The sequence below is a fragment of the Passer montanus genome, unplaced genomic scaffold, assembly GCF_014805655.1.
Source record: "Passer montanus isolate IOZ18808 unplaced genomic scaffold, ASM1480565v1 scaffold11, whole genome shotgun sequence".
Classification (NCBI taxonomy): domain Eukaryota; kingdom Metazoa; phylum Chordata; class Aves; order Passeriformes; family Passeridae; genus Passer; species Passer montanus.
In genome coordinates this window covers 6,666,621-6,679,629 of record NW_024357613.1, presented here as the reverse complement: position 1 = coordinate 6,679,629, position 13,009 = coordinate 6,666,621, and positions in this window count along the sequence as shown.

Sequence of the window (13,009 nt, the reverse complement as noted above, 5' to 3'; positions counted from 1 at the left end):
CCGACCTGACACCTTTCTCCAAAAAATATCCAGACTTTGCAGGGTATGGGAAAAGCAATTTACTCTGCTGTATCAGTGTCACAAAGAGTTGAATCAAATTGCCAGCAAATGCCCTGGATCACAACCACAACCACATCACACACAGCATAACACAGCACCACGGAATCAGCAGAGAGAGAGAGACAGAGGCTGCTGTATAACAGAGAAGCTTGTCGTCATCGCCTCACTGAACACACTAGAGCAACCAAAATAGCAGCAAACCTCATGCTTCTGGTTATCACATCAAGTGAGCATCTCTTTTTTCACCATCTTTCTCTACCTGACTCCTGCCTTTCTCTTGCTCTGATTTAGTACCTGTATTTTGTTACTTCGTGGTGGTGATCTGTGCTTCTGCACAGTAAACAGCTGGATGAACCAAAATAGCAGCAAACCTCATGCTTCTGGTTATCACATCAAGTGGGCATCTCTTTTTTTCACCATCTTCCTCTACCTGACTCCTGCCTTTCTCTTCCTCTGATTTAGTGCCTGTGTTTTGTTACTTTGTGGTGGTGATCTGTGCTTCTGCACAGTCAACAGCTGGATGAGTATGAGACATCTGTGTGCCCAGGTGGTCAAGAAGACAAATGGCATCCTGGCCTATGTCAGAAATAGTGTGGCCAGCAGGACCAGGGCAGTGATGAACCCCTTGTACTCAGCACTGGAGAGGGTGCACCTCAAGTGCTGTGTCCAGTTCTGGGACACTGAGGCAGTGCAACTTATCCAAAGAAAAGCAATGGAGCTGGTGAAGGGTCTAGAGCACAAGTCTTATGAGGAACAGCTGAGGGAGCTGGAGTTGTTTTGCCAGGGCAAAAGGAGGGTCAGGGAAGACCTTATCACTACAGCTTCCCTGAAAGGAGGTTGTAGCAAGGTGGTGTCGGTTTCTTCTCCCACCAGAGAAGGACAGAACAAGAGGAAATGGCCTCAAGTTGCAGCAGGGAAGTTTTAGATAAACTTTCTTTTCTAAAAGGGTTGTCAAGTGTTGGAACACGCTTCCCAGGGAAATGGTAGACTTACTATCTCTCAAGGTACTTTGAAGATATGGGGATGTGGCACTTGGGAGCATGGACTGGGCAGGATATTTACCATAGCTATGATAAATGCCATTGCTGCACTACACACTGGGCATGGGAAACAGCTCTGCTTACCCTGTATCTGGCATCACTGGGGCTGTCTACACTTACTATCTCTCAAGGTACTTTGAAGATATGGGGATGTGGCACTTGGGAGCATGGTTAGTGGTGGACTTGGTAGTGCTGGGTTAACCTGATGATCTCAAAGATCTTTTCCAACTTCAACCATTCTATGATTTTACACTGTAGTATGGCAGGGTATTAGTAGGGACTGGGCAGGATATATACCACAGCTATGATAAATGCCATTGCTGCACTACACACTGGGCATGGGAAACAGCTCTGCTTACCCTGTATCTGGCATCACTGGGGCTGTCTACTACTGCTGGAATGGGAGCACTTGGCACTGCAGATTCTTGCCAGCTCCATGCCCAGACTGTCTCTTTCCCAGCAGGACAGACCTCATATTTTATGACCCCATTTCACAGCACTGCAGCAGACCACACCAGTAACAGAGCTATGGAGAGGGAAACTCTCCCTGCTCCACAGACCCAAAACCAGAGTGAAAAAAAGACTCCTTGGGCTACATATTGCTCTGCAGTGGGACGCTCTGCCATGCTGGAGATCCTCCAGTGCCCTACAAGGGGACACCCTGCCGTGCTGGAGATCTCCCTGCAGAATGGCGCCCAGGGGGCTCCCAGTGCTTGGGGGCGGGTTGTAATTCTCAGCCCTGCAGCATCTCTTGAGCAAAAAGGCGGAGGTTCCTCTAGCTGGGGATGCCCATTGCCAGGCCAGGAGGCCTGCAGCTGGTGTGGACCCACAGTGCAGAGGTGCTGATGGCCATGTGTGGATGCCACTGTGACTCCATCTCCCTGGAGGCCCGGCTGGGAGATGCTTTCTTGGGCAGAGGCATGGCAGGGGAAAGACAGGACAGAGCCTTTTTTCCCTTGACATTGCTTTTGAACCTTTCTTTTCCAGGAGCTGTGTGGAGGATGGCTTTATTTACCATGTCCTCAATGTGTGTGTGTGTCAAAACAAGCAAATGAAGACTTCATGAAACAGATGTTCAGTGCTGCTGTGTGTGCTGATGTCTCCTGCTCAGCCCCAGACCTGGCTGCTGCTCTGAGGGACATCCAGACATAGGATGAAAAAATCGCAGCCAAGAACCTGCAGGTGAAATTATACTTTGTCATATTTGTGAGATGAAATTATCTGTCAGCTCTTGCTGATCTCGTCCCCCTCTGCCCCCCTAATAAAAACTATCACAAACATATTGAATATACTTCGTAGTCCATTGCTAGATATAAATACACACAGGATAGTTGGATAGATTTTTTTCCCCCCCAAAATATGTTTCTTCCAATCCACATCTTATAAATAGCATGATAAATAGGATGATACATGGTCAGTTTTTTGTTCATGGGTCCTCCCCCACAATTGGAAATACAATATTTTCTTTATCTCTTTTCCTTGGATGAACACAAAAACAGTCTTTGCTGATGCTCTCAGGTTTTTCACATGTTTACATATTCATCTAATAACTGAAAACAGTACATATCTTTTCACAGATCTGACAATAAGCATTCTTGTTTGCCCTCTGCTGTTTAATATCCCCTCAGGAAATGAATGAATGGTACAAAACCAGATTTACTGACTTTAATCAAGCTTCCACAAAACATGCTGAGAATGTGAGACATTTCAGGGAAGGAACGAGGAAAAGAAGTGTAAGTGGAATTGAAAACCCCTTCCAGCTTATGTTATGTCACTTCTAATGGAAGCCTTTGTTATGATTTCACTAAGTTAGGTAATGTGACAGTTGTCCGATATTTTTCCCAATAATGGTGGTCTTTTAGGCTATATTTTGCAACAAGCGAGGTGGATTGGAGGAGTGGTAACCCTGGATGTGACTCCATGTGTCAAACCAGCAGCAAGTAGCCACAAATAAAATTTATACATATGAAATGAAAGTTCAGCTGCTCAGTAATGCATGTATCTGAATGTAAGAATTCTGTTGTTTTGAATGACAGTGTCAGAGCAAAAGGATTTATATGGGAGAATTTTTTATTTGAAGCACCATCACAGACACTTCCACTTCCACACACAAAGCAGACTCCTGCAGAAGAAACCATTTAATATTTTATGTCAAAAACATTCAGGATAATTTCATTAGATGGGGGAAAGACCTTAGAATATCGAGGGTTTGGTTTACAGCATGAAGATAAATAAGAAGGGACAGAAGTGTTATTAAAACCATCAGGTCTGTTATGACAACCTCTTGATGAGGATAGATGGTTCAGCCACCTCCTACTGACCTTTGCCTAAAATAATTTTTAAAAATCAGCATTCCCACATAGTAGCCTGTTATTTCAAAGGGTTTTCCTTTCTGGGTCACAGACACTGGCATTTAACTCCACCTTCTCTCAGTAAAACATGCAGCAGGAGCATACGCAGGATGGAGTATCATATAAATGTTTTGTTGTTTTGATTATTTTTTCCTCCTCTGGTCAGCTTGAAGTGCATCCTCCACTCCAATAGCTCAGGCTTTCCATGCAGGGAGTAGCCTGTGTGTCTGGATCCTGGGCAGCTCACCCTTCCCTGAGGCTGAGATGGTTACTCAGGCTGTCCTTCAAACCCTGGGAGTCACACAGATCAACCTGCAGGCCAGTCACCCATTCACATGGGACATGTGTCCCATCAGGGAGGGCTTTGCCTCTGGGAAAGACCAAGTTGCCAGGGTCACTCCATTGGGGACCTGTTCTGGGGCTGAGGGTCTCTTAGGTAGCCTGCACCTCACAGGGAGAGTTTGCTTCTCTCTCACCTCTTCCCAAACATTCAGTTAAATAAGTATTAAGCAGTTATGGATAATGAAAGCTTCCTGAGAAGTCAGGAGGCTGACCACAGCTGCTGCCCAGCCAGGACAGGAGACCTCTCTATCCTACCCGCAACCCTGGGTGCCTCTCTGCACCCTGAACAACTTTGCATAGAATCATTAAGATTGGAAAAGACCTCCAAGATCATTGAGTTCTGTCCTTTGACCAAACACCACCATGTCAACAAAACCTTTGCACAAACTGCCACACCCAGTTGTTTTTTTGAACAATTCCAGAGATTATGTCTCCACCACTTCCCTGAGCAGTTTGTTCCAATGCTTAACCACCTTTTCAATGAAAAAAACTCTTTTTGATGTACAACCTCAACCTCTCCTAGAGCAGCTTGAGGCCATTTCCCTCTATCATGTCGTTAGTTGCCTGGGAGAAGAGACCAACCCCCACCTTACTTCTACCACCTTTCAGGCAGTTGTAAAGAGTGATAAGGTCTCTCCTAAACCTCCTTTTTTCCAGGCTGAACATCAACCTCTTCTCATGATTTACTCTCCAGATCCTTCACCAGCTCTTTTGCTCTTCTCTGGACACACCCCAGCACCTCAATGTCCTTCTTGTAATGAAGGGTCCAGAACTGAACATAGACTTGAGATGTGGCCACACCAGTGCCGAGTACAGGGGGACAATCACTTCCCAAGTCCTGCTGGCCACACTATTGCTGATACAGGCCAGGATGCCATTGACCTGCTTGGCCACCTGGGCACATGCTGGCTTGTGTTCATCCAGCTGTTGACCAGCACCCTCATCCTTTCCCACTGGGCAGCTTTCCAGTCACTCTGCCCCCAGGCTGTGGTGCTGCTTGGAGTTTTTGTGACCCAAGTACAGGGCCCAGCACTTTGCCTTATTGCACTCCATAGAGTTGGCCTTGACCCATCAATCCATCCTTTCCAGATCTTTCTGCAGAGTGTTCCTATGCTCCAGCAGATCAACACTTTCACCCAACTTGAGGTCATCCACAAACTTACTGAAGGTACACTTGATCCCATTGTACAAATAATTTATAAAAATATTAAACAGGACTGACCCCGAAACTGAGCCTTGGGGAAACCCCACTACGGACTGGCCACCGACTGGATGCAACACCATTCACCACCACTCCCTGTGCCCAGCCAGCCAGCCAGTTCCTAACCCATCAAAGCACCTGTCTAAGCCACTGACTGCCAGATCCTCAGGAGAATGATGTGGGAGACAGTATTGAAATCTTTACTGAAATCCAGGTAGAGAACATCCACAGCCTTTCCCTCATCCAGTAGATGGGTCACCTAGTCATAGAAGGAGATCAGGTTGGTCAAGCAGGGCCGGCCTTTCCTAAACCTGTGCTGACTGGGTCTGATGTCCTGGTTGTCCTGTACGTGCCAAGTGATGGCACCCAAGATAATCTGTTTCATAACCTTCCCTGGAATGAGGCCAGGCTAAAAGGCCTGTACTTCCCCAGATCCTCCTTATGACCCTTGTTGTAGAAGGGCATCACACTGGCCAACCCTCAGTTGTCTGAGACCTCTCCAGTTTGGCAGGACTGATAACAAATGATGGAGAATGCCTTGTTGAGAAGAGAAGGAGAAAGCTGCCTCGAGGGTGTAGATTTCTGCAATGAGCTCTTGGCCCTTCCCGAGGAAATTATACTGCTGTGAAATGGAAGTGGCTTGCAGCCCACCCCCCTGGGAAACAGCAGGGTTGCCTCCTTTGCTACTCCAGGCTTGCACAGGGGCTTTGCCCACTTCCTCAGGACTTCTCCTTCCTTTCTCACTATTCCTCCAGGTTTTCACTCAAAAACCTGCATTATCCCCTGGAGAGCAGCTCCTCCACCTTCAACCCAAGCCTCCCACTATTGCAGCAGTTGTGTTGCTTTTATTAACTCAAATAACATGAGGAACACTAATTTTCTTGCTTGACTCGGTCCTGTGGGACCTCGGGAGCTGGATTTTCTGCACGACTTCGCGAAGGTATCGGGTAACCTTGAAGCAACCCGGCAGGCGGGAGGGGGTTGTGGCTCCTGGTGAGCACGGCAGAGCCTGGCCCGAGGAGAAACCCACCCCCTTCCCCAACAAGCCTCTGACATTACAGGAGAGAAATGAGCGGAAAACAGAGAAGCGAGTTAATTAGTTGCATCTTCACCGGATCACGCTTGAGAGATGCTTTCAGAAGGGCAGGCTTCGCTGCCTCGCTCTATCTGGTAACGAACGGTTTCTCTCCAAGCCAGAAACTCAGAGGGAATTTCTGGATCTATATAAGTAAAGAAAATCTATACAACCAAAGAGAGAAAATGTATCCCTGCCCCGTTATGTAATTCCGCGTATCTGTTCCCCCGGACACATTTCATATATGAGAAACACGCATATATATCTCATACACATCTTTTCCACCCGGTTTTGCGGGCTCCCAAAGGGAATTTGAGAAACTGCTGTCTTCTCGCCCCAGGTTCAAATGGCCTCCAACACAAGCTGCCTCTGGGGCCGGCCCGGCGGGGCCGCAGGACAGGGATACCGCAGCCTGCCCCCTGAGAGCATCCCGCAGTCTCTCCGCACAATGTGCGCGGCTGCGCTGCGCACCCCGCGGCTCCGGGCCGGCCTCTCCTCCCGCGGACAGACTGCGGGGGCAGCGCCGCTAAGGTTGATATTTATTGGAGTTGAGAGACACGGAGAGCGGGGCTCGCTTTGACCACTGGCACAACGGGGCGGGGTGACAGCTTCAGGTGGGCTGTGATGAAAATCCAGATATTTCCTCTTCTGGGAGCCCATCCCAGGTGACAAGCGTATTTTTGATTTCCCCAAATTAGAAAAAAAATGTTTTTTTCTTTGCAAGGTTAAGTACTAGAAAATCTCAGCACATCGGGTACGGAGCACCCAGACTGTCGAAGGGGCTGTCCTTTCTCAAATAAAAGTTGTCGGGACTTGCAGGGTTTTCCGCAGATCGGGCAGGGCAGGCACTTGGCCCGCAAGCCGCAGCGCCAGCGGGGGCGGGCAGCTTGGTGCGGCGGTGGCAGCTCGGTACCCGGGGCTGCAGCCAGCCCGGGGGCTGCCTGGAAGGCTCAGAAGGGATCACTGGAAGTCAAGTGTTCCTTCCGTGGGGGCATGCGTTTGCAGAAGGTCCGGTCCCGCACTCATCCGAAAGCTGTTTCTGTATCTGGGGGTGAGCCCTACAGCGCGGGGGGCTGCTCTGGCTGACACGGACTGTTGAAAACCTTTTCTCAGCGGTAACTCCGTGTGCGCAGTCGATTTTTTTGTTTGCTTTTTATATACTTCGGGACGGGGGTTTAGAAAAAATAGGGGCAAGTCCTTTCTCAGGCAGAATACCTATAGGGTGGACATCCTAATTCAGCTTTAAAAACAATTACACAAAAGAAGGGATTAATGCCGCTCTGATATAACCAAGCAAAGCTTGATTCAAATCCGGTTTTAAGTGTTCATTCCACAAATAATTTAAGGAGGTCAGCTTATTAAAAAGACCCAAATACCAAGCTGTGATAGAAATGTTCAAAAATAAATAAGATTTTTCCCTCCTAGCTGTGGAAGAGCTAATCCTTCTGTAAGTCTGTGCCCGAAGTGTGCCCTTGTTTTACCGTGTGAGAGAGGCAGAGTGAGACAGAAACTTTGAGGTTAATCTGTCGTCTTCTTCTAAATGCTTATTTGAATATTTAGACTGAAAGATGATGACACTGAGGAAGCTGAGGGCAACGGTCCACAGGCTGTTGGGCAAAAAATACTGAATAATTTTATTTAGATTTTATTTAGATTTTAATAGCACAAACAATGAGTAGAAAGAACAACATTACATCTGCTGGCTGTTATGAAAAATTGTTTTTGACAGATGACACCTACAAGTTTCTTTGGTCTTATAACTCCAAATCTGTCAAAAATGATGCATATTTCAGCGTCGGAATATACAATGGCAAAATAAACAGAAGAAAAAGAGCTGTTCTTCTTGATGTACTTGATAAACCCTAGATTGTCTGGGTTTAACCTGCTGTATTCAGCATGTGTAAATCAAATCTAGTATCTTTATTGGGGTAAAAAAAAAAATAAAAGAAAGAAAAAAAGAAAAAGGAAGAAAGAAAAAGAAAAAAAAATTAAAGAAGTCAAGTCACAGGGACCAGAGAAAGACCTTTCAGTTTGTCAAATTCATTAATTAGAGAGCTGCACATACTAGAAGATGCGTTTTCTTGCTCTGCTTCCCGCCCCCACCAACAATTTTACCACGAGGGAATGTTTACCAGAGTGTAACGAACAGTTTCCGATGGCTGCATTTTTGCTAAAGTTCTATTTTTTTCTTCTTGCTGATAGTCGTGTCTTGAAAAGTCGCGTCTTCAGCATAAAACGCTGAAACCCTTAACAACATTATATGCGCTCATTAGGAAGTCAGCTCTCTCCTAGCCCTTTCTCCTGCTCGCTGGCAGAACCGATCTCTTTCTCCATTTACACTGTTACCAGCCAGCCAGCAAGCTCTGCCCTGCTCCCTGGTGCCACTGCACTGAGAGATCTTCCTTCCAGCAGCTACCATTTTTGCATCCCTTTCTTTCTTCCGTGCCAGTGATTTATTTCCCCTGCCTCTCCTCGGATCAAGCGCTGGGTTCGGCGGGAGCCCAGCAGGCGAAACCAGCACCGTTAGCACCTCCCGACTCCCGAACCGAGGGCATCCGCCGCGGGAGCGGGCACGGTCCCCGCTCCTGTCCCGGCACGGATGGCACTTGCTTCTCCCGAGGTCTTTGGCATCCACCTACGAAGCAAGCTCCAGCTGTGTCGTTGCTGTTACCGCGCTATAACTGTGCCCCTCGAGGAGGATATTTACAGAAATTAAGTGCCTTGTTTTACAGCTGCAATTCTTCTGTAAACACGGCTGATTTTAAAATAAACGAACCCCGCTCCCCCAATACATAAGCTCTTCAGGAAAATGCAACAAATTCACATAATTCTTTTTTTTGCCTTGAGCTGAGCTAAGCACAGCAGAGAAGTCCTCTGAGGATGAGGAGGGGAGCTCTGCGGGATGGGCTCTCTGCCTGCGTGCTTTGGCTTCTCCTGTCGCTGCACAATTTCATCCCTGGAAGAGATTCAGGGTCTGGCTGGAATCTATCAAGCTGTCAGAACGGATAGAGACAGTCTGTGGAAATGCTCGGAGAAGGGTACTCCCACTGTATATTTAAAAACCCCAAACAATTAAAGCCTAAGCTGAAATGAAAAGTCAATACTAGGTTGCCTGCCTAGAGGTGGAGGGAACCTGATTTAAGTGTTACAACCTCTGTCTTTACAAAGCCTGACTCAGAGAGAGCTCAGATCAGAATACAGCTCCATGAATTGGATTCCGGGAGATATTTGATGCTGGAGGACGGGGAGGGAGGGAAGCACCCCCTGTTTCCTCACCCTGCTGCTCCCCGGAGCGCAGGAGCAGCTCGGCGCCGCGCAGACTTTTGCAGATGTTTCCTAAGACATCGGTCCTGTATACGTTCGGTAACCTTTGGCTTTTCCACATGCTTTTCACTAAATAACAGCCCTGTGTCTCAGGGACGGTCAGGAAGGAGGGGAAGGGCCTTCATCCCTATGCTCTTATCACAAAAACCATGGGGAAAACATGATCACAGCGACTCGAGCATATCAATTTATAAATAAATCCCTGGGTATGTTTACACATAAACATTCTCGGGTACGTGTGTACAGACAAAAGCGCATCCTGGCTGCCTCTGAGGTGCCTGTGACACTTAGGGATGCTGTAGCTGTGCAGAGTTGCGCGCAGCTCTGCCTACAGCCAGAGGAGCAGCCTCCAGGCAGTGGGACCTCCTGGACATCTCTCCCGCGGGCACCTCGGGGGTACCGGGCACCCGGAGGCAGAGCCCCGGTTTCCCCGCCCTGGCCCTGGGCCGCGTTTCTGTCCTCACGGAGGGGCCAAGGTTTGGCTCGGCAGGGCTGTGCTGGCAAACCCGCCCGGTCCCCGCTCCAAAAGCTGGGGCAGCGCTGCCGGCTGGCGCGGGGATGCCATTTCCTTTTTTATTTAAATATCGCGGCTGTCTCGGGGCGGAGGCACATCGGGGTTGGGCTTTTCCCTTTTCCTCCGGCCCTTAGCCAACCGTAGTTGCTGTGAAATTATGTCAAGGGCTTTTACCGGCTTCAGCGGCGGCCACTCGACACGGCTGCTGTGCCCCGTCCCCGCACAGCGCCACGCACCACCGTGCCCGCCGCTCTTTGTCTTGCAAGAATGCGAACGTCGGGCACCCGCCGGTGCGGGAGGAGACTGGGAACAGAGGGCTCTGTCACTGTCCTTCCTCTAAACCAGATCTTTCATTCTCCGGGAGCGGTATGCAAGGGCAAACCCACCCTAGAAAACCGACTTCAGTCCTTGATCTGAGACTTCAGCAATATCTGGTGTTAAGGGTCACAGCGCTGCTTTCCAGGCCAGCCTCGCCTCGCATGTCTCATACCGAGCCCTGTTCAAAGCTGGAGATGGGGCACCACGCCCAGCAGCCTTAGGGGACACTCCCCGTTTCCTCTTCCCACCCGACCAGCCCCACGGGATGTGGGAAGGTGCCCGCATAAGTGACCAGCGCGATCCGGTGGCGGGAGCAGGACCTTTCCCACCGCCACTAATAAGCCCTCAGGTAACGCCAGGGCATTTCCCGCACAGAGGGGACACCCAGCTCAGCATCACCACAGAAAGCCGTGTCTGTATCTCCCCGGCGTTGCCGAGCTCTGCTGGGCACCGCGGGGACAGGGGCTGTGCCTCCGGCTGGGTGCTTTGGCACAAAACCGCGCCGTCGGGACGATGGCTGCCTACAGGGGAGAGTGGAGAGGGTGAGAGCAGGAGGCGGCCACCAGCTCTCCGTCATCACATTGGCACAGAGTAGCCTCTGCAAACAAAAGCCGGTAGCGGTACAGGCTCTTTTTTGTCTGACTGTGATGGGATTAAACATCGTCTTTCTGATCACTGACTGTAGAGTGTAGAAATCGCTCACCTAATTATTCATTTTCCCACCACGTTTTGGGCTACTGCCTCCCGACGACCTCACACACGGGACAGCCCCAGTGTGGAGGCCAGGCCTGGCCTTTGGAGGTTGCCTCTCGCTGTGGCCCCACGAGCACAGCGTCCGCAGCAGCGGCAGGATGCTTTGCGGTGCTGGGGCTGCGAGGGCACGGCTGACATGCCGACGGACAGACAGACGAACAGGCGGGGCAATAGGTAGACATGGATGTGAAGCAGCTTTGGGTTAAAAACACATACTGACAGAGGCACCGAGCACCGAGCACGGGGCACCGAGCACCGGGCACCGGGCACCGAGCACCGGGCACCGGGCACCGGGCACCGAGCACCGGGCACCGAGCACGGGGCACCGGGCACCGGGCACCGAGCACCGAGCACCGAGCACCGGGCACCGGGCACCGGGCACCGGCGGCTCCGCGGCGGGGCGGCAGCGGCTGCTGCGGGCGGCGTCACCGGGGAGGAATGAAAGTGAGGGGAGGGAAGAGAAGAGAGGAAAGGCTGCTAGAGAGAAAGGGGGGTTGAGAAAGAGCGGCTAAGACTAGAGAAGGTGAGCGAGATCGAGGAAAAGATACTCGGAAATTGCAAGAAAGAGGGGGAAGGGAAGGGAAGGGAAGGGAAGGGAAGGGAAGGGAAGGGAAGGGAAGGGCAAATATGAAGAAGAGAAAAGGGGGGAAACAGAAAAGGAGAAAAGGGTAAAGGGTAAAATTTTGATTTAAAAATAAAAGAACAAGAGAAGAAAAAAAATCCAAAAGAAACGTTCAGACCATATTGGTCTCTTCGGTTTAAAGTGGATTTCCGTGTTTCAGGGTCCCAGCAAGCCTCCCCCCTGCCCTCCGCCCCGTGCCTTGCATCCCTATCCACCTGCGGCGGAGCCTCGCGGCCTGCTCAGGCAGGGACGGGAGCCTCGGACCGTCCCGTCCCGCAGCCCGGGGAAGGGCAGCCCTGTCGGGGCAAAGCCATTTGGGAAAAAGGTCACCCCGGGAGCCGCCGGCTGGGCCGCCCCGCCGGAGTATGGCCTGCTGAATGAACTTGCAGCATTTTGTTCCAGCCTCCGCTGCGATGCTCTGCGGCATAATGAGCCGGGCGCTGTATACAGGCATTCATGCTGGTCTGAATGTGGTGTTGAACCTTCTCTGTGCCGGAGCGGTTTGATGGTTTGAATGGAGCTCCCTGGTGGGACATTGCTCTCTGCAACTGTGCCTCTTTGGATGACTGTTGTTCCTTAACATTCATGCCTCATTATGGGGCAACCTGTTAAATCAGGGAGAACAGTGTGCCAAAGTGTTACTCAGGGGCACCGGCAGTTCAGCGGTGGGCATAAATAAGGGCCGCCAAGGAAAATAACTTTCATCGCATCTCTGGGCAAAAGTGATCTCTCTTTAATGGTGCCTCTAGTAGCCCGGTTTAAGTATATAAAGAGCGATAGTGGAATGTTTTGATTGAGTCTAAACATTGTCTTTGAATAAAGCTGAAACCATGTAATTAATGTGTCTTTTTAATAAGGGACAATACGGTCGTTCAAGCTATTTAATTTCATTTAATTTTCCATCCCATTTGCTCCAAAGGCTGCTTTTACTTTTAACACCCGGCCTTTCATGCTGCATCTTGCTCCAGTGGGCACATTAGATCGGTTTCACCCTTCCTTTTTAGGGAAGGAAAAATAAAAGAAAATGTGGTTCCTTTCCTCTTTTGTGGACAATTTATTTCACTTGGGGAACTTCAACTTTGAGCCACAGGACAGAATAAAAATTGGAGAACTGGTGTGAATGCTTCCAGAGCAAGGGCTTTTCTTTTCTGAGTGGATGGGAACCAGCCACAATCGGCTATATTAATAAATAACTTTCCTCACAGTCGGCCTTTACATGGTCCTATTGATAAAATTGTTCGCGTGTCGTTCACGCTTTTTGACTCATTAAGGCCTGGGAGGGAGCGGCTCCCGAGGCGGAGCAGTAGGGTACCTTGGTCGCCTTAAAGGCTCTCTCTCTACCTCTGCGGCTCGCGGAATTTCAAGCCGGTCTCATCCTCGAGTGGCCAGGCCAGAGGTTACAGGGACAT